Genomic DNA, 22,689 nt, shown 5'->3' with positions numbered 1-22,689 from the left:
CCAGGGTTACAGAGAATGAGACAGCTCTCTGGTGTCTCTTCTTATAGGGACACTAATCCTATCAGAACAAGGTCCCACCTTACGACTTCATTTAACCTTAATGACCTCCTAAAGGCCCTGTCTCCAAATACAGCCACATTGGGGGTTTAGGCCTTCAATAGATGAATTTGGATGGTGACATAATCCAGTCCATAGCAAGTGGTAACAGATTTTACGTATTCTGAGTAATTTGGAACAATGAGATCAAAACTATGATATTATCTCCGATCTACAAATTTTCTAAATTTTGAACTGAGGAAAATAAAAATTCTGAATTGAGAAAAAAATCCCATTTAAATTTATTTCTTCGTCTCTGGGTTCGGGGGAGCCACACTAAGCATGGAAATACTTCAACATTTGATTCATCAAGTGAAAATGTTTGTACAAGTTGAGGTTTGGGTTACGGAGCCAAAAGTACAACACGATGAACCCTCCAGCAACAGCAGCAGAAAGCGAGGCAGAAGGCAGGCTCTCCTGTGTTCCTGCTCGCTCTGCACTGTGTGTTCTCATTGAAGGAGTATGGAACCCAGAGAGAATATTTTAAGATTCACACAGAGAATGAGGAAGAAGAGAGGGGATATTTTCTGAGTTGCGAAAAACCTGCCCAATTCTCTACTCAATCTACACGATTTTCCAACTAAGTAACCATCTCTGGAGAAATTAAAATATGAGAAAAAAGCCCTCTTGCCTGTTCATGCCTCTCTGCCTGCACTTATTCCTTCAGCCTGAATGTCATTGCTTCCTTCCCTGGTGAGCAAAATAGTCCTAAGAGTCCTTCAGCACCCAGGGTACATATGGCTTAATTCTCCCTGTAATTTCTCATAAGTCCCCTCAGCATTCTCTCTCTCTCACCCAATGTCCCATTACACTTTTCCCCCACATTTACTACTGTGTCACCTTTTAGCAAGTTCTTCACCTCTCCGTGCCTTGGCTTCCTCACCTACAAAATGGGTATAATATTGATATGTATCTCATAGATTTGTGATAATTACTGAAATCAATGTCTTCTGTACTTTAGTCTGAATAGTTCATATTGCTGTTTTCAAGTTCATTGACCTTTACTTCTGCAGTGTCTAATCACCTGGTAAGCCCACTAGCTAATTTCTTATTTCACATATTATATTTTTCAACTTTATAATTACATTTGGCTCTTCTTATATCTTTAATTTCTATTCTCATTATATTAATGGTTTTTTAAAAATGTTCAAGCATATTTAGATTAGCAGTTTTAAAGTCCTTGTCTGTTAATTCCATTATCTCTGTCATTTCTGGACCTATTTCTATTGACTTATTTCTCTCCTTATTATGAGTCACATTTTTTCCACTTCTTTTCATGTCTAATTTTTCATTGGATGTTGGATTTTATGAATATGGTGTTATTGTATTTTGTTATCTTCCTTAAAGAGTGTTGTATTTCTTTTAGTAGATATTTAAGTTAGATATCAGCTTGCCCTTTAAATACTCGTTTTTAGGGTTCATGACAGCAGGTCTAGGGCAGCCTTCACTCTGGGGCTATTTTAGCGTTACTACTGAGGCATGAACTTTTGGAGTCTCTACAAATGCATAACCTCTGGAGTCTTACCTGAATGTCCCAGGTACTCAACAAGTCTCTCCAACCAAATTGTTAGAAATGAGATGTCTCGCAGTGCTGTGTCAGCTCCAGGAATTATCAGTTACAGCCCCAGAGTAGTTATCCTTGGGGAGTTTCATCCTGTGCATATGAGGATTAGAGGTCAGCCAAAGATCCACGGCAGACCATAAAGATTTCTGGAGCTCTTTCTCCGAGCGGCTCTCTTCTCTCCAGCACTCTGCCCTGCAAATTCCAGCTTCCTCCTCCTCTGTTTTCTCATTGCAGTGCAACCATTATGCTCTGCTTGTGTTCTCTCTCCTTGCACCACAGTCCAGAAAGTGCTGTCAGGCAGGAATCTGAGGCAACTCTAGGACTCACATTGTTAGTTTCCCCTCTTCAGACGTCAGAGGACTGTGCTGCCTAGTGTCAAATACCTGAAAACAGGATTTCCTACATACTGAGCAGCATTTTCATTGATTATAGAATGAAATCTGTAATCATGGTTACCTGATTGGAATCCCTACACACGTCTACATGCATTTATTGTATAACTTATCACTGAATTATAACCATTTTAAACATTAATCTTCAACCCCCCACCAGACCACACTGAGCTTGAGAACCTTTGTGTTTCCTATTTTTAGAACCTGAATCTAGCAAAATGCAAGGTATATAATGACCATCGGCATGAAATGTTTGTTGAATTGAGATACGTGATTTCTTCCTCACTCCTGACGCCAGCCTTCAGCTTTCCGGATGGGATTGGAGGCAAACTTGATTTCGTTTTTGATTGACCTTGTTTCCTCATCATTGCCTCTGCTTCCTTCAGAGAGTAAGCTATGTAGTTTAAGGCCAACCTGATGCCTATTTATTTCTTTACCTCGCTTTTTATTTTGGTGCTTTGAACTAAACTATTTCCAAAATCCAACCAAATTAGTAAGAGAGCAGGAAAAAGTGAACTTTCTCCCTTGGCAGGTCTGTACAATTCAGATAACACGCAAAAGAATTTAGGCAATCCCTGGTACATAGGTGGTAGTTAACCACGTGTTATTATTTCTATACTCTCAACTAATCAGCCATCATGGAGCTAAAAATAAAAAGAAGAATCCACCACTCTTGCATTCCCAAAAACAAGTTAAGAGAAACACTCAGTGGTTAATTTGCCATTCCAGTTACATATCTTCCTTGCCTATTACATGAAAAATTCTTAATCTGGCTTTGATCCATATTTACCATAAGTGTTTTTGTCCACTCACTTATCAGTTTCATGTTTTATGCTGTTTTCTGTCTGTTCTTCATATATATTAGCTCCTAGTGGGCAGTAATATCAGCAATAGCTAATGCTTATCTAGCACTTACTCTATGTCAGACACTGTTGCAAATATTGTCTATTAAATCATTAAAATTCTGTAAATGATATGTACTACTATAATCTCTATTGTAAAGTTGAGACAATTGAAGCCCATAATGCTTATAAAAATGCCCAATGTAAAATAACTGGGAAATGTAAGAACTGGGATTCAAACTCCAGAGCCTGAACTCCTCATCACTACAAGATGCTGCTTCTGCGAGGATCATCTTATGTTCCCTGACAATGCACTAGTCTTCATAAACAAATATCATGTGCCTGGAATTGTTTACCAGACCAGTTTATTCATCATCCCAGATCCACTCAGCCCCATCTGCCTCCAGGGTCTCAGCCACTTGCTTCATCTCCTGGCCATAATGGCTCCAGTAAAAACACACAATTCTGCAGTCGTTTCTCCTCTTCTCCGAACACCATTAATTTTCTCAGCCTCCCCAGAGGGTAAGAGTCAGGCTTTGTCATAGCTTCTATTCTTTTCATCACTATAGAAGCAACAACAGTCCCAGTACTGAGATCAAACATGGTGAGACCATGGAGGGTCTGGCTTTTCCAATGGCTGTCCAGAGTGACAAAATAATACTACTAAGGAGTGTGAAGAGTTAATGCCTCATGGGAAGTACTTTGACCTATGACATACAAGCAAAAGCCAGCAGATAAATTCCTCTCCCTTCCTCCCCACTTGACTGCTCTGAGACATAGTGGTTCCATGCCACCTCTCCACCTTTCTGGAGACGTCCCCAGTGATTGAGCAACCAACCGTGTCATCTCAAGAAATGGTAGCAGTAGCCAGCTGTGTTGGGCACCACTGTGAACTTTTTCCTGTCTTTCTTGCCTCACTTTCCTTTTTCCCTCACTCTTGCTTCCCTCAGATTGTATTATGCAATAAAGCAAAAACAGGCAATCTTGACTTCAGGCTCTCTTTTCTTGGGTAAAAATAACTTGTTTCCTTCCGAAAACACAGATTAATTTGTGCTGACACATATATCCTCTCTTTTGGCATGTCAATTAGTTATTGTTGTGTAATAAATTGTCCAACACTTAGTCGCCTAAAACAATAAACATTTTTTATCTCACAGTTTCTGTGGGTAAGGAATTCAGAAGTGGCTTAGCTGGTGGTTCTGGCTCAAGGTCTGTCACGAAGTTGTAGTCAAGATATGGGCCGGGGCTGCAGCCATCTGAAGGCTTGACCGGGGCTAGAGGATCTGCTTTCAAGATGGCACCCTCACATGGCCGTTGGCAAGAAACCTTGGCTTGTCATTGGCTCTTGGCAGAAGGCCTTAGTTCTTCACCATGTGGATCTCTCCACAGGGCTGCTTAAATGTCCTCACTATCTGGCCATTGGCTTCCTCTAGTGTGAGTAATACAAGAAAGAGCAATGAGGAAGATGTAACGTCTTTTATGACCTCATCTTTAAAGTCACACACAGTCATTTTCACCTCACTCACTGTCTGGCCCACACTCAAGAGGGGCAGAATTATGCTCTACCTTTTGAAGAGAAAAGTGACAACAAATTTGTGGGCAGATTTTAAAATCACCACACCTGGTTTCCCTAGTTCCCTAGAGACTAGGTATTTACAAGACAGATTGCTAGGCGTAGAGTCTACCAATGAAATAGAGTGATGCTAACGATCCTACAAGAAGATTAAACTAATGACCATCGCCAACTAGCTGTCTGGCTGTATTGCATTACAAAAAATGATTCACATATGTTTTTAGACTTAAGTATGGTGTCAAAGAAAGCACCTGAAATCATTTTAGTTCATTCTGTCTTTGTTCCTTGTTTCCTCAGATCTGTACCTGCATATTATAACCAATATCCCAACACTTGATCAACACTGACTGATCTACTAGTGAATGTTAACAAAAGTAAACATTCTCACTTGTCAGTAATCACAAGGTTATTAGAAGAATCAAATAATTCAGCAGGTGAGAAATCACTATAGTGTAGTGCCTGGCACAGAACATGTTCAACAAATGTTCCCCTCTAAATCAAAACAAAAAAAAGTCTAACCAACACTAGATCAGCCAGTAACTCTTGGCTTATTACTGCTTAAGTCACTGCAGCTATAGTCGTGTGGGCTCCAGATCAGATAGCCTGATTTTTTTTTCTTCTGTCCCTAGGTGGTGATAAGTAATTTGTCTCTTTTCCCTGATATTTTATTGGTGCAAAATAAATAAAAGTAGGGACCAACCCCATGGCCGAGTGGTTAAGTTTGCAGGCTCCGCCTCGGTGGCCCTGGGTTTTGCCAGTTCAGATCCTGGGCAGGGACATGGCACCGCTCATCAGGTCATGCTGACGCGGCGTCCCACATAGCACAGACAGAGGCACTCACAACTAGAATATACAACTACGTACTGGGGGGCTTTGGGAAGAACAAGAAAAAAAAAATATTGGCAACAGTTGTCAGCTCAGGTGCCAATCTTTAAATAAATGAATAAAAGTAATAGCACACCAGGTTGAGCATTTCTGCTTAACTTCGTTCTTCCCACATTTTTTCAATCCCCTTGCCTTTGACCTTGGTAAAACATTAAGTGAATCTCTTTCACACTACAGTTTTAATGAGATGATTACCCTGCATATCCAATGAGATAGTGGCTTATGTCATAAATTTTCTACTTCAAGATATTCCCTCCAGATTTTGAAAGAATTAACCTTCTAAGTGAAAGTAAACTTTAATTGTTGATCACAACTAGAACTTTAGATGTACTACTGTTATTATTGAAAGTGAATATTTTGCATACAAGCAATGTAAGCCTTGTGAGTAGCCACTCGCTAAAGATGTTGAGGTCTCCTGTTAAGTTCCTATGCACAGCCAACTTTTAATTATCTGTGGTAATAGGTAACAACATAATTGAAATTAATGACCCAATAACTCCATCCTGTTTCCAAAAACCTTCCCTTTTCTCTTTATCACAACATCTGCCACACTTAAATAAATTGAGTTTGATTTCCTTCTCCTTCTACTACCCATGTTTGTAGATGAAGTGTTAATAAGCAGACAAGAGTCAAAATAGCTCAACTAGAAGAATAAAAGAAAATGAATATTCATTCCCCCAAACAAATAAGAATCAACTGCACTTTCTATTATAAGGACAGAGTGGGAAAAGAAACCTTTACATAGTGGTAATTATAAGTGTAATTCTAAGCGGTAATTCTAATGCCATCAGGTCAAGAAATAGTGTTTTTCACGAAGCCAATAAATAGTTGTCAACTCATGTACCAACTTCAGTGTAAAGTGCATGATGCTAAAGCATTGGGCTGAAAAAGACTCTAGGACCAAGACATGGAGAAGGGAGAGTGGTGACCCATCTTACTCTGTCTAGACTTTTGAGAACAGCCTTATCCATAATAAATTGCTTGAAACATTCATATTCATCATGCTCACTTAATTCATATAAACGTCACCTTTGAGTCAGCCATACCTTCCCTTTCTGGGGTGTGGATTACCATTTACCATTAATCTCTTGCACCCCACCTCCACTAACCCAGCTGCCTCTGTAGATTCCTAGAAAATGGAGCTCACTCCTAAAGGAGGATGGCAGCAATGAGAGAAGCTATATGGAAAGTTCAACCAGGAGGAGGAAGCAGAGAAGAAAAGCCAGCAACTCTCCATGGGAACCATCAGAGATTGGCACAGCTTTGAAAAGGGCTTGTAAGTCTTAGGGAAAAAAGAATAATGCGAGTTTGATGTCCCTGGAAACTTTGCCTGATGATTCACCATCATAAGCATGGACCAAGCTTGCCTTGTGGATCTACTCCTAGTCTAGGGAAGGGGATAAAATGGACTTCTACAGAAGGCATAGAAGTAGGCTGCACCTGACAGCTTCTGGGAGACATTTGTACAAAAAACGTTTGTAAGACACCGACATTTATATTCTACAAAAGGTCAATGCTAAACAAACATTCATTCAACAAACATGTTTACTCAGAGCCTAGTTTCAGAAAGATACTGTACTGCACTCTAGTAGAGACCGTTGCCTTGATGCTCCTGGCCCTCTGGAAGTTAGCTCAAAGTATCAGTCTGGCTTATCGGGGAGGGAATCCAATACTTTCTCTCAAAGACTCACGAAAATGATTTCACAATTACTTGTGTCAGAGCAACAAGGATCACTTTCTATTCCTGGAAGAGCAGTTTCCCTCCCATGGCTCAGCATGAAGCTCCCAAAGCACGTTTATCCACCAGGCTCTTTTCAGCATCAGTGTCTTTAATGAGGGCTTTGCCCTTACAGAGCTGCCTCAGACAGATGCGTAAGGACTTGCACTCGATGTGCCTTACATCTTGAATGTCCTTCCGAACAAATGTCCGATAGCCAAGAGCCCATTTATTGTAGAGACAAATGCATTTGTTCCCTTTGCAGTGCTGCAGGCAAAGTCTAGCAGTTTGGCAAAAGGAAAAACAAATCTTTATATTGTTATATCCTAAGTATGATTTCAGTAAAAGTAACAGGCCAACAAACATCCAGGTCAAACAAATTTACACCAAAAGCCCCCCACACCAATTTTAACATGCTCATGCATACAGTTTGTAAAAAACACATATATGCTTGAAAACTGAACCTTCATCTTGCAAGTACCCAATCTGAGTAACAATTTATTTAAGTTAATATAATGAGTCCTTGATGATATCCACGTGCAATTTTTACCTACATTTCTATTTAAAATGGAAACACCGGCTTTATTATTTTTCAACTTTCCTGACTACTTACTTTTATGATTGCCTTTTCTCCTATTTTTCTTTGTAAGCTAAATTCTAACTTCACTGCTCTCTGGCTATGTAACCTGGAGCAAGTCACTTCATCCCCTTCTGCTTCAGGAGCGTCACTGTGCCATGAGGATACGATAGACGCAACTTCACACAGTTGGTGAAAGAACTGAATGTGTTGAGACATTGAAAAGCACACAGAACTGAGGCCAGTGTAGACCAATGCCATTTTCAGATTGAATGTCTGAGTGGACAGGGCACCACTCAATCAAGCCATGCTGAGGCGGCATCCCACATGCCACAACTAGAAGGACTCACAACTAAAAATATACAACTACGTACCAGGGGGCTTTCGGGAGAAAAAGGAAAAATTAAAATCTTAAAAAAGAAATTATTTTTCACTGTTTAGAGATCAAAGTCACGGAAGAAAGACTGAATTCAAACCAGCTCCAAAGGGGCTTCTCTGCTTATTTACCTAGTGCCTGCTCAGGATGCCCTCCAGGAGGCAGTTGAGCAGGTGCCTCTCATTGCACAGGCACCTCTTTATCATCGTCTAGTGACTTCTGGGAAGAGTGCTGTGAGGGTAGCACTTGGAGGACAGGTACCACATGAAATTTCCCAAGATGGAAACGAAGACACAAAATGGTTCAGTAACTTGCCGCAAATCACATGGATAGTAAAGGTGGAGATGACATTCAAACCCAATAATCTGACTCCAGAATGCTGTATTGCCACTCTGTGATGGAGGGGATCTTAAAAATTAAAATTAAATAAGCTTCTGGAATTTTCTGCAGACACTTCATATGTTCTTTTTTTTAAATTTTATTTTTTAAAAGAGCAATCTTTTTTATTTTTCTAATGATCCACAAATGAACCATGTAGGCTCAAATACAATTCAAGGGAAGAAACATTAAGACAAAACTAAAACTGAGCCATCTTAGGGGCTGGCCCCGTGGCCGAGTAGTTGGGTTCGCGCGCTCCGCTGCAGGTGGCCCAGTGTTTCGTTGGTTCGAATCCTGGGCGCAGACATGGCACTGCTCTTCAAGCGACACTGAGGTGGCGTCCCACGTGCCACAACTAGAAGGACCCACAACGAAGAATATACAACTATGTACCCGGGGGCTTTGGGGAGAAAAAGGAAAAAATAAAATCTTTAAAAGAAATAAAAAAAAAAACTGAGCCATCTTACATAATGAAAGCATATGTTAGTCCATTATCTTTTCTTTTATTACTGTCTGCCCAAATCCTCCTGGTCTGTACTACAGTCTAGAGCCTGGATCCAAGGGCAAACCCTGTGCACATACCTGGACAACAGCAGGTCTCAGTGATTTGAGAAAGCAGTCATGAGAGCTTTTTCAAGTAACTTTAACTTAAGATTAGTTATCAGGTAGATAAAATAAGTAAAAACATCCTTAAGAATTCGGTATAAAATTTACAGAAAACTAAGCATGATGCAGAGAGATGTACTTAGTATTGAGTATTGTATGTTGATTTCCTGACACATAAAAATGCAAACTTAAGAATGCTAAATACTCTAAAGTCTTAGTGACATCCAAAATGTGATCCGTATAAGGGTACTTGATAAATGTTAAAAATATCCATTTTTCCATTTGCATAGAATGAGGATATTAAAACGTAAGAGATTAATTTGAAAACACTCCAAGCCCTCATTCTCTAAAGAGGGTACAGCCTCATCCCACTATTTGGTGGCTGGGATTTCTAGAAAATTCATCAAAATTTAAATTTCAGCTACCTAGGATACCAATAGGAACCAGATAAAAAACATTTTTACTATGGAAAGAGATGAAGAACTGACAGCGCTCATGAAGAGATTTTCATTATCAGGGTTAATTGCAGAGGCTGTTGTGGTCTGGTCTCAGGGTTTATGTCCCTCTTGCTTTAGTGCATAACATCAGAGGAAGGTTAGCTTAGTACAATCTTGGCTAATAAATTATGTGTTAAAGTTGTTGGGAAGAGCTGTTTGTCCCTATACGGCATAGTGATACCAAAGCCAAGACTCCATTCACAATTTCTAAAGATCTGTTAACTGTAAAATATAGTCTATGGCCTCTTTCACTTTCAGAGTCAGAAGATAGTGCAGAAATGGGGAGTTATCATAGAAAATTTTGTTTAATACCTATATAAATCAAAAGTTTCAAAATCCCCAAAATATACAAAATCCTCTTACTTTGGGTAAACTGTCCAATACATAAATTAATATGAACTTCATATACAATTGATAAAGTTATGACATTTAGAGGCTGGCCCCGTGGCCAAGTGGTTAAGTTCACTCACTCTGCTTCGGCGGCCCAGGGTTTCGCCAGTTCGGATCCTGGGCGTGGACATGGTGGCATGGCTCATCACGCCATGCTGAGGCGGCGTCCCATGCAGCACAACCAGAAGACCCTACAGCTAGAATATACAACTATATGCTGGGGGGCTTTGGGGAGAAGAAGAAGAAAAAAGAGAAGATTGGCAACAGATGTTAGCTCAGGTGCCAATCTTTAAAAAAAAAAAAAGTATGACATTTAGAGAAATATAAAATGTCAACAGAGACTTTTTGAGTAAACATGTCATAAAAGCCTGTGTTTATAACAATAAAGGTAAATAGACTTGAGGGAACAACAGAATCTGAGGCTGAAGGAAATTTAAAGGTTATCTGGCTTACCCCAAGTCTTCATATGCTCTCTAGTATGTTCTCCCCAGTTTGGTAGTTCTTGCGTAACTATGAGTAACTGTACAGTATCACCCAGGAGTTTGTAGCCTGCGTTTCTACTCAGAAATCATCACTGACATTGACCTATTGACATAAAGCAAGATAGAGCAAGAAAATGGGACCAAGATCAGGAGGGACACTGGAAGCACCTGCTTTCCATCTTGCCCACAACAAACAAAACTTTCATCTCTCTTTTAACTTCCACCCACTTTGTCATCCAACCCTTAGAAAGAGAATTGGGCCCTTGGGGAAGCACACTGAGTGAACTGAAGCTCATGGACAAAAAAATTGATCCAAAATGAGAGGAAGGTCAGGAACAGGTGTCATGAGTAGTGGGAACAGCACAGAGCTCTGAAGGAGGGCAGCAAGTGTCCTGTCTTTGTTCTGGAGCTGGGAAATGTCCTATGATCAGAGACTTTTCTTTTTTTTAAATCGTGCTAAAAAACATAACATAAAATTTACCATCTTATCCATTTTTAAGTGTGCAGCATAGCAGTGTTACCTATATGCACATTGTTGTGCAACAGATTTCTAGAAGTTTTTTATCTTGCAAAACTGAAACCCACTGAACTGAATATCCGTTGAAGAACAACAGCCCTTTTCGCCCTCCCCAGCCCCTGGAAATCCCGATTCTATTTTCTGTCTCTATGAATTTGACTGCTCCAGGTACCTCATGTAAGTGGGATCATGCAGTATTTGTCTTTTAGGGACTAGCTTATTTCACAAAGCATAATGTCCTCAAAGCTCATCCATGTTGTAGCATAGGACAGGATCTCTTTCTTTTTTGAGGCTGAATAATACTCTGTTGTATGTATATACCACCTGTTGTCTATCTATTCACCCATCGATGAACATTTAGCTTGATTCCACCTCTGAGTTATTGTGAATAATGCTGCAAGGAATATGCATGTGCAAACATCCTTTTGAGATCCCACTTTCAATTCTTTTGGATATATACTCAAAAGTGAGGTTGCTGCATTATATGATAGCTCTATTTTTAATCTTTTGAGGAACCTCAAGACTTCCCTTTTTTAACCATATTGCTCTGTGTTCTTTTCAACTGTCAATTCTTCCACACTGGCACCCAGGCAGAGGCTCTTAACATTATCCAGGGATATCTGGGGACAGCCTTCCTCTGGCACCTCCTACACAGATTAGTGCCACTGCTGGGACCAAACCAAACCTTCTGCACTGCTTTACACAGTCCTCCAAAGACAAAGCCCAGTCCAGTTATTCTTCCATTACCGGCTTTGGAAACGGAATACTCTGGTCCCCACCAATAAGTAAATATTTCCCATTTTTACTTCAAGACTTCATTCAAGAAAGCCTGCCAGTGACAGAAACACAATTTGTATTTCAAAGGAAAGAGCTTCTTCCTCTCTTCTTTTGAGAAAGGAACTCAGATATTTTTATTCTTTGGCGATATTTGATATGAACTGTGAAGAAGAGGAGATGAGATGACCCAGCTCAATCACTGAGGCAGAAAAAAGGGTCAAATTCCCCCTTCCTCTGCCTTTTGTTCTATTCAGGTCCTCAATGTGTTGGATGATGACCACCCACATTGGGAAGAGCAACCTACTTTACTGAGTCTACAGATTCAAATTTCAAACTCATCTTCACACACACACACTCAGAAACAATGTTTAATCTGGGGACCCACGGCCACTCAAGCTGACATTTTAACCATCACAACTGAGTATCAAGAAACTTTTGCTTCATTAGTAGAATGATTATTCTGAAGGAACACCATATGGATATCAAGGGGCTAAAGAAAGGCAAATGCATAACAGAGAAATTTTCCAGGGTTTATTGAGTATGGTTCAGGAAAAATAATAGTGAACCTGAGGCAGAAACCCGCTGCTCTCTGGAGCTGGGAAATCTTAAAAGCAGAGAGAGCTCCCTGGATTCTCCATAGCCTGGAAAAAACAGCCCTCAACACTAACTATTTCTCTTTGTTAGACATCAACAAGCAGAATTTTGAGTACCCCTAAATATTGTACCCTGATACCTCAAAAGAGAAGCCTGGACTGAGGCCGCTGGATATAAATGTTCTCCATCGTCAATCACTAATCGTTTATCGCTGTGATTCACACATCACTCTCTTGTGAGTTGGGTTAAAGTGTCAGTCTTTGGAAAGTTGATAATCTCCAACCACTTTGCACCAGCAAACCAGAAGACAAGACACTCGCAGAGGGACCTCACCAAAATTCTGCCAGTAAACGCATACTCCATGAGCAGCTGAGCCCTAGCATAGGTTTGTCTTCAGTATCTAACTTCTGTATAGAGGCAAAAGCCATCTATCTATCTACCATCTATCTACCTATCCTATAATTATAAAGAATGAGTCTAAGTGGGAAGATCTACCAAGGTTGAAAAGATGAAATTGGTTTCAACCTAAGATAAAGGGCGGAAACTGGGACAGTACAAGATAAAACTTAATTTAGGACATGGGTGCAGTCATTAAAACCTGGACACTCAATAAAAATGAAGAAATAATTTAGACAGTTCCAAGCCACAATAGGCAGAGCTGGAAGGAGCATCTTTGACACTCTCTCCAATCAGTGAGAGAATGCTGTCTGCCATCTCCACCCCGTTATCCTTTGATGCGAATCTCTCTTCCTCCCAATTTTTAGGGGCAATGCTTAGAAATAAATATAAAATCAGTCATTTACACCTTAAAGTGAAGTTAACTCTACTGAGCGGATTCCTAAATTTACTCCTATGTTAAGCCTCAACTTCTGTGATCAGGCACCGCAGTGAGTTGAGTTCCTGGGAGTAACCATAGAGGTATTCGAATGGTCAGATGGCAGAGGAACCAAATAAGGTAATCAGTAGGTATGCTAGGCTAAGGTAGGCTAAGTAAAATTCGGAAACAGAAACCAGGCAAGTCAGAAGCTCAGATTATATACAGATCTGACTTCTCTTTCTGGATTTTTAACAGACATCTGTCACTGACTACAGTTATTTTTTTTCTGGGTTTTTGTTTGTTTTCAGTTTTTTGTTTGTCTGACATCTTGGTGGTCATTGATGGGGAGTTGGGGAGGAGGGTTGAGCAGGACTCTGAATCCTAGTTTTGACCAGTTATCTATAGTATCTACTGCCACCTCCAAAAAAGGCTGGGGGAGTCATTACATTGTATTTCTTTAACACTTTGTTTGACAACTTTTAATCTAAAACAACTCAATGTGGCTCCTCAGCCATATTCCTATAGCACCTAATTTAATTTGTGTTCTCTGTTTCTTTAAAAGGCCACAGAAGGATGAGCCCAAGGGGAAGCATGCTGAAAAGCAAAAATACTATGTCCCTAAGACCAGCTTTGAGAAAAGGCCAGAGCCATTGACGAAAATCAATTGGCCCAAGCCATCCATTCGAAATTCTTCTTCCCATGGCCCTCACCCTGATTCCTGCTTGGCAAGGTAATCCCTCCACCATTTTCTGAGTTACAGAAACCTAAAAAGTTGTCATTTGCTTGGAGTATAGTGGAATTCTAATAGTGAGAACAAAAAAGATAATATCTCAAAAATTATTTTGCCATACACGTGAAAAAAATTCAAAATGCTTTCCTCAATAATTATCAAATGTTAAGATAATCCTCAGTGAAACAGATGGAATAAGTTATAGTTAAGTATTTAAACATTTACTGGGACTACAGCAACTTTACAGACAGTTCAAAATTCCAGAATAATATTCCTCAAGATGTAGCAGAGATTTTTGGAGTACTTACCACATCTGAGAAGCTCTGCTCTTTCTATTAGGTCCTCAAGAACAGGGCAGGGCATTCTGATGGATGACTTCCAAATCAATGAGATTTTCTGTTTGTGGAAACAAGATACGCCATAGAAAAATCAAGCACATGTGTGAGTAAATTGTGGTGCCTCCACATCTCTTTATGGGAATTGACATCCATTGATTTTTGAAAGTATGCATTTTACCAGAACTTAAGAATGTTTTCAAACAAGGCTTTCTCACACAATGTCATGAGCTTCAGTCACTCTATAATTAGATTCAATTAATATGTCCCAAATGCCAGAGGAGTTGGCAATAGTGACAACATTTAGTGCAGTTAATGCATAAAAATAAAAATGTTTGCTCTCCATAGCATTAAATTACATATTACATTCTTCTTTACTTCTCTAATGTTTCTTCTTAGGAAACTTGAGAATTACAGCTTCTTGTGGGGTCATACATATCAACATGTTTTAAAGACAAGTTTACTGGTGGATTATACCATATGAAGACAGGACAATCAACTCATACTGAGTGAGACGTTTCCATATCTACCCCCTCTTTCCTGTCAATTGCCTGGTTGAAATTAGGCTTCCTGGAAGAGATCATCTCTGACGATGAGAGAAGGATAGCTTGAAAAGGTGAAATGTAGTGTTCCTCAAGATATGCAATAGCAACCTCCACTTCTGTCAAATAAGGAGGATAGGCTAAAATAAAATCTAAGTACAGTCATAACTATAATATTTAATGCCCTCATGAGCATGAAGCAAAACACAGTCAGCCCAGAAAAGACAGAAAGCAGACAGCAGACAGCAATACACTGTAGTGTGAGGTCTGACATGGTGCTTACTAGTAGAACATAGTGCCACGTTATTTTCAGAATAAAGCTCGCACATAAGTTATCAATTCCAAATTGACTAATGCATTAATGGAAATAAATTCGTATATAAATATTAATCAATAAAAGAGAAGGACAAAAAGAAGGGAAACTAAAGAAATATTTGATAATCAACATCAAAATACCAAAGTTAGTGCAGAGTAAGCAACTTTGACCAACATCCCAACAAGCTTAAAATAAGTGTGAACACTCTTTTAAAAATCTGCTTGAAGATATCAGAGCTAACAAGATAGGCAATATAACACAATGAGGTTAAACAAGTGTCAGAGGCCATTTTTCCCCAAGGTCCCTGGAATTGTGGGAGAGTAGAAAGGATTAGCTGTACAGTTGACAACTTTTTCAGGATGCAGTACAGTGATTGGAGCCTAGCACATAATAAAAAATAACCAAAAACTCAAGGATGCAAGACAACCTGAATGAAACCCAATCAGAGAAAAAAAGGCAATGGAATGAGATCCATTGTGGTTCCAGATGTTGGAGAGTCTATATTTTAAAATAAATAGTTACTATTTTCAAGAAGATCACAAATAAAATTGATATTTTCATCGAAAAACTGGACAATCTAAAAATAATGAAAATTCCAGAAGTAAAAGCTACAATAAGTGAAATTAGAAAGATATGAAGCAGTTTAACACCAGAATAAATACAGCTGAATGAAAAGGAAATAGGTGAACTGATAGATAGAGAAGAAGAAAAGATTCACAATAGACAATGGAGAAAATATTATAGAAAATATACACGAGAATAGGCAACTTAGAAGTCACAATGAAAGGCCTAAAGTGTATGCAATTTGTGTTTGAGGAAAAAATGGGATAGAAGTAATATTTGTAAAGATAATGGCTGACAGTTTGCCAACACTGAGGAAAGATATTGAGCAACATATTTAAAAATAATATGAAGCCCAAGTAAGATAAATAAAAAGGAAAGTGTATGTAAGCATTTCATGTAAAATGCTGACAACCAAAGACAAAGAGAAAATATTAAAATCAGCTAGATCGGGGAGAAAAGGCAAATTTCTTTCAAAAAAGCAACAATAAGATATATAGCTAATTTCTCAACAAACACAATGGAATTCAGAAGAAAATAGAGTCACAGCTTCAAAGTGCTAAAAGTAAATGACTGCTAGAATAAAATATCCTGCAAGAATGGAGATGAAAATCAAAACTAAAAGAATTTTTTCTTGAAGGCTCTCATTAAAAGTAAAATGTTGTGTTGTTTTCAGGTAGAAAGAAAATTATCCCAGATGGAAGCTCAGAAATACAAAAAATAATGAAGAGGAACAAAATATTAAGTATTTGGATGACTCTAATCAATATTGACTATCAGATGAAAATAACTGTTTTTTTTTACTAAGATAGAGAAATATAAACTTCACAACATCAATAGCATATGACAGGAAGGGTTACTTGCACTATCTGGGGAAGAACAAAAGTAACAATAAAACTGGGTTTGATAATTCAGGGTACATATCGTCATTTCTAATGCAACCACTAAAATAAAAATAGTAACAATGGGTAAAACTCCCAACTTAACATGCAAAGGAAATGTAATAAAAGAAAGTAATAAATCCAAAATAAGACTAGAAAGAAAGAAAAGAGACTATCAAGCATGTATTCAAATAGAAAGCATTTAGTATAATTAAATTTTAAACCCAAATATATAATAAATCACAATAAATGTAAGAGAAAGGAATTTTTGGAATAAATGAAACAAAATGAAACTCTAAGTTGCTACAAGAAAGACATTTTAAATATAAGGAAATAAAGATTTACAAATAAAAGGATACAAAAAGATAAACCATGCAAGCACGAACAAGAAAAAATTTATTGTAGTCATACTAATAACTGATAAAATTTACTTTATGAGAAAAAAGCATTACCAGAGATAGTAACATTTGTAATAATAAAAGTTTCAAGTCATTAAGAAGACATAATTCAAAATTTCTATAATTTAATAATTTGCCTCAAAATACACAAAACCAAAATTGACAGAACTTTAAGAAGATTTAAGTATATTCATAATTATCATAGGATATTTTAACATACCTCTCTCTGTAATTAATTGAACAAGCAGGCAAAAAAATAGTGGAAATACAGAAGATTTGAGAAGCATGATTAATAGACCTGATTTAAATAACACTGTACTCATAACTGCAGGATACACATTCTCATCAAGGGCACGAACATGGAGCATATGTGGACGCATAAAACAAATCTCAACAAATTTCGAAGGATTAAAATGAAACAAAATATGCTCTTTAATCACAATTCAAGCAAGAATTTTTAAAAAGATAACTAGGAAACTATATACATTTGGCAATTAACAAAATGTACTTCTAAATAAACCTTATATCAAAGAAGAAATTAAAATGAAAAGCAGAAAATATTTTTAGTTAATCAATATTAAAAACACAACATGTCAAAACTTGTGGAATGTAATTAAAGCAATTCAGAGTGAAAATGCATCTACTAAAAGAGAATAAAATCATAAAATCTACTTATAGATCCATCTAAAGAGATGAGGAAATAGAGAAGTAAAATGGAGAACCTGACAAAAAATTTACAAAATATGAAAATTGCAGCCACTTTTATTCTTGCTTCATAGAATATTTGGAGTGTTTCTTTAAGTATTTAAAATAATTCACTAGTGAGGGGCCAGCCCCGTGGCCGAGTGATTAAGTTCGTGAGCTCCACTTGGGCGGCCCAGGGTTTTGCCAGTTTGAATTCTGGGCACAGACATGGCACTGCTCATCAGGCCATGCTGAGGAGGCGTCCCACATGCCACAACTAGAAGGACCCACAATTAAAAATGCACAGTTATGTACCTGGGGTGCTTTGGAGAGAAAAAGGAAAAATAAAATCTTTAAAAAATAATAATCATCATAATAATAGTTCATCAGTGAAACCATTTGGGCCTGGAGTTTTCTCTGTGAGATATTTGAATTACAAATTTAATTTATTTGATAGGTATAGAACTATTCATATTTTATATTTTTTCTTGAGTTAGTTTTGATAAATAACATGATTTAAGGATGTGCCAATTTCATCTATGTTGTCTAATTTATTGGCATAAATGTTTTCATAATATTTCACCATTATCCCTTTAATGTCTACAGGATGAGTAGTGATATTGCCTCTTTCTTTGCTGATGTTTATTATTGAGGCTTTTTTACTTGATCAGACATTCTAGTTGTTTATCAATTTTGTTAATCTCTTAAAAGAACCAATTTAGTTTTCTCCATTGTTTTATTCTCTTTCAAAAATATCTTGTTTATTAATATTATTATTATTTACAGTATTTCTTCTTTATTATCTTCTTAAGATTAAAACTTGGATCATTGATGTTAAACCTTTCCTCTTTAATGTAAGTGTTTGAGGTTATTAACTTTCCACTGCTTTTGCTGCATTCTACCTTTTGATATTGTGGGATTCCTTTTTTTTTTTTTTTGAGGAAGACTGGCCCAGAGCTGACATCTGTTGCCAGTCCTCTCCTTTTTTTTTCCTCCGTAAAGCGCCAGCACATAGTTGTATATCCTAGTTGCAAGTCATTCTAGCTCTTAGATATGGGATGGTGCCACAGCATGGCTTAACGAGCGGTGCGTAAGTCCGCGCCCAGGATCTGAACCAGTGAACACTGGACTGCCAAAGCAAAGTGTGCAAAACTAACCACTTGGCTGTGGGGCTGGCCCCTGATATTGTGTATTTTTAATTGCATGAATTTCAAAATATTTTTTCAGTATCTCCTGTGGTTTCTTCTTTGACCCATAGGTTATTTAGAATGTTTTTTAATTTCCAAATATTTGGAGTTTTTCTAGCTGTCTTATCAGGATTTATTTATAATTAATTCTCTTGTGGTTAGAGAACATACTATAAAAGATTTGTTCTCCTGAAATTTGTTGACACATTTTTTGTCCTGTTATGTGACCTATCTTAGCGAATGTTCTGTGTCCACTTGAAAAAAGTGTGTATTCTATTCTTATTAGGTATAGTATTCTAAAAATGTCAATTAGGTGAATATAGCGGATAATATTGTTAAAATCTCATACATCCTTACTTAATTTTTGGCTACATGTTCTATCAATTACTGGGAAAGATGTTAAGAATTACCAAGTGTACTTCTGGATTTCCTCCTTTAGTTCTATTTTTGTTTTAGATATTTTGAAATTATTCGGTGCATACATGTTCGAGATTGCTACATCTCATGGATGAATGCAATCTTTATAATTATGAAATATTTATTGGTAGCATTGCTCCTTTCCTTGAGTTTAGTTTAAATGATAGTAATAGAGCCACATCAGCTTCCTTATGCTTATTAGTCATATATCTTCCATCCTTTCACTTTCACCAATCTATGTTTTTGTATTATAGACTGAATGTTTGCATCCCCTAAAATTCGTATGTTGAACCCCTGACCCCCAGTATGACAGTATTTAAGTTTAGATGAGGTAATTAAGTTTAGATGAAGTCATGAGGGTGGGGTCCTAATGATAAGATTAGCGCCCTATAAGAAAAGGAAGAAACATGAAAGCACTCTCTCTCTCTCCATGAGCACACACTGAAGAAAGCCTATGCGCACACACAGTATTTAAGCCACCAGGGTGCGGAATTTTGTTACAGCAGCCCAAACAAACTAAGATACTTTGTATTCAAACTACATCTTTTGTACATGGCACATACTGCATAAAATTGCAAACTACACTGAGATTGGTCAAAGTTTAATTTTTTAAAAATAAGGAAGTTCCAGTTTTCTTTTACACCACTTTTTAAGTGTTGGTATATACTACACAAACAGAAAAGTGCATTAAAAATATACCGTCCATTGAGGTGTCGAGTTGTGACCTGTAGCGACCGCAGTGTCCTAGGAAGGACTTGGGGGACCCAGGAGCCCTAGAAATGGTCACCTCCAAGTCCTGGCCACCGTGAATAATGCAGCAGTGAACATGGGGTGCACGTATCTTGATGCATTTGTCTTTTCAAGTTCCTGGGATAAACACCCAGCAGTGGACCAGCTGGCTCACCTGAGGACCAAAGAGCCTGTTTTCCAGTGTGTCCTGGCCTGAGCCACCCTCGTCTGTACTTGCTCCTTCCTGAAACTGAATCAGGGATTCCCTGTGCACACCTGCAACAAATCGTCTTGCAGAAGCTGCGGGAAGAGCAGAGTCAGCCCAAAGTTAGCTTTCAATGCAAACGAGCGAGAAAGGACAGATTCCAGCCCGGCGGGTAAAGGTTCAGCATCGCGTGTCCAGTGCTTGAGTGCTTCCTGGTGGCTGTGCCGCAGCTTCTCTCAGCGTTTTACCTGTACTTGTCGTGGGGGTCGTAGGAAGGACTCGGAGGACCCAGGAGCCCTAGAAATGGACTCAGTGGCCATTGAGGACGTGGCTGTGAACTTCACCCCAGAGGAGTGGGCTTTACTGGATCCTTCACAGACGAGACTCTACAGAGATGTGACGTGGGAAACCTTCAGGCACCTGGCCTCAGTAGAAAGCATATGGTAGGGAGAGTCTCTGAAAGCAAAGAGGGTAGTCAGTGTGGAGAAAACGTCAGCCTTCTTCCAAATCTCAGTCTGAACAAGAAAACTACAGGAGCTAAACCATGGGGATGCAGTGCATGTGGAAGAGTCTTCACACATCATTCATTGCTTAAAACACACATTAGATGTCACACTGAACATACAACATATGAGTATCAAAAATATGGAGAGAAGCCATATAAATGTAAGGAATGTGGGAAAGCCTTCACTTATCTCACTTTAGTTCAATCACATGAAAGAACTCATACTGGGGAGAAACCTTATGAATGTAAACAACGCAGTAAAGCATTCACTTGTTCCAGTTATCTTCGAGTACATGAAAGAATTCATACGGGAGAGAAACCGTATGGATGTAAGAAGTGCAGTAAAGCATTCACTTCGTCCAGTTATCTTCAAATACATGAAAGAACTCACACTGGAGAGAAGCCCTTTAAATGTAAAATATGTGGTAAAGCCTTCATTTCTACCATTTGTCTCTCAAGGCATGGAAGAACTCACACTGGAGGGAAACCCTACAAATGTAAAAAATGCGGTAAAGCTTTCACTTGTTCCAGTTCTCTTCAAAGACATGGAAGAATTCATACTGGAGAGAAACCCTATGAATGTAAAAGATGCAGTAAAGCATTCAGTTCTTCCAGTTATCTTCAAATACATGAAAGAACTCACACTGGAGAGAAGCCCTTTAAATGTAAAATATGTGGTAAAGCCTTCATTTCTACCATTTGTCTCTCAAGGCATGGAAGAACTCACACTGGAGGGAAACCCTACAAATGTAAAAAATGCGGTAAAGCTTTCACTTGTTCCAGTTCTCTTCAAAGACATGGAAGAATTCATACTGGAGAGAAACCCTATGAATGTAAAAGATGCAGTAAAGCATTCAGTTCTTCCAGTTATCTTCAAATACATGAGAGAACTCACACTGGAGAGAAGCCCTTTAAATGTAAAATATGTGGTAAAGCCTTCATTTCTACCAATTGTCTCTCAACACATGGAAGAACTCACACGGGAGCAAAACCCTACAAGTGTGAAAAATGCAGTAAAGCATTCACTTCTTCCAGTTATGTTCGAGTACATGGAAGAATCATACTGGAGAGAAACCCTATGAATGTAAAAGATGCAGTAAAGCATTCACTTTTTCCATGTCTCTTAGACTCCATGGAAGAACTCACACTGGAGAGAAACCCTTTGAATGTAAAATATGTGGCAAAGCCTTCAGTTATACCACTTCTCTTTCAAAACATGAAAGAAGTCACACAGCAGTGAAACCCCATGAATGTAAAATATGCAATAAAGTCTTCACTGCTTCCAGTTATCTTCAAATACATGAAAGAACTCACACTAGAGAGAATCCCTTTGAATGTAAACAGTGCAGTAAAGCATTCACGTTTTCCAAGTCTCTTTGAGTCCGTGAAAGAACTCACAATGGAGAGAAACCCTATGAATGTAAAATATGCAATAAAGTCTTCACTGCTTCCAGTTCTCTTCGGGTCCATGAAAGAAATCACAGTGGAGAGAAAACCTCATGAATGTCAGGAAAGTGAGACAGGCTTTACTTCTCGTGCAACCTTTTGATGATGTGCACACTAGAGGAAATACCACATAGATATAAACAATTTGGGAAAGACTTTTGTCATCCCAGTTCTTCCTGAAGTCATGAAAGGACTCACTTGATAAAAACGTCTTGAATGTAAACAACATGAGAAATTCTTCAATTGGCCTACATCCTTCTATGTGAAACTCCCACCAAAAAGAAATGTAAATCTAAGTCATGTGAGAAAGCTTCATGGAAATTAATTTGTATATAAGGTTGTGGAAAACTTTCAACATGACAGAGTTTTTATATAAGTAATAAATAGATTGTACTTATCAAGCCTCTTTCCTAAAGTGCAACATTGGACTGTGGATTTCTATTAATTACTGCAGATACGAATATTGAGTTGAGATGATTCTGCTAGTCATCCTTCATAAATAGTAAATAAGATTCATAGGTAGTGCATTTCCCTGAAATCAGTTAATAATATTTTATCTTTAGTTTTTTAATAATGTTTTAATCATTCTGTATTAGGGGGCTATTGAAAAGTGACAGTTTCTATTTGTTGTGATTTTCTTACTGGCCTTGTATTACACTTCCTGGATGAGCCT

The 22,689-nt window shown here is 38.2% G+C and overlaps 1 pseudogene; it reads left to right on the top strand.

Annotated features, from left to right (window-relative positions):
* The first annotated feature begins 463 nt into the window (after positions 1 to 463).
* Positions 464 to 21,652, top strand: LOC123289975 (uncharacterized; annotated as a pseudogene).
* Positions 21,653 to 22,689: the final 1,037 nt, after the last annotated feature.

Source organism: Equus asinus, chromosome 11 (genome assembly GCF_041296235.1).
Source record: "Equus asinus isolate D_3611 breed Donkey chromosome 11, EquAss-T2T_v2, whole genome shotgun sequence".
Lineage (NCBI taxonomy): Eukaryota > Metazoa > Chordata > Mammalia > Perissodactyla > Equidae > Equus > Equus asinus.
Note: the sequence above shows the minus strand (reverse complement) of the source record. Positions and strands in the feature narration are given on the sequence as shown.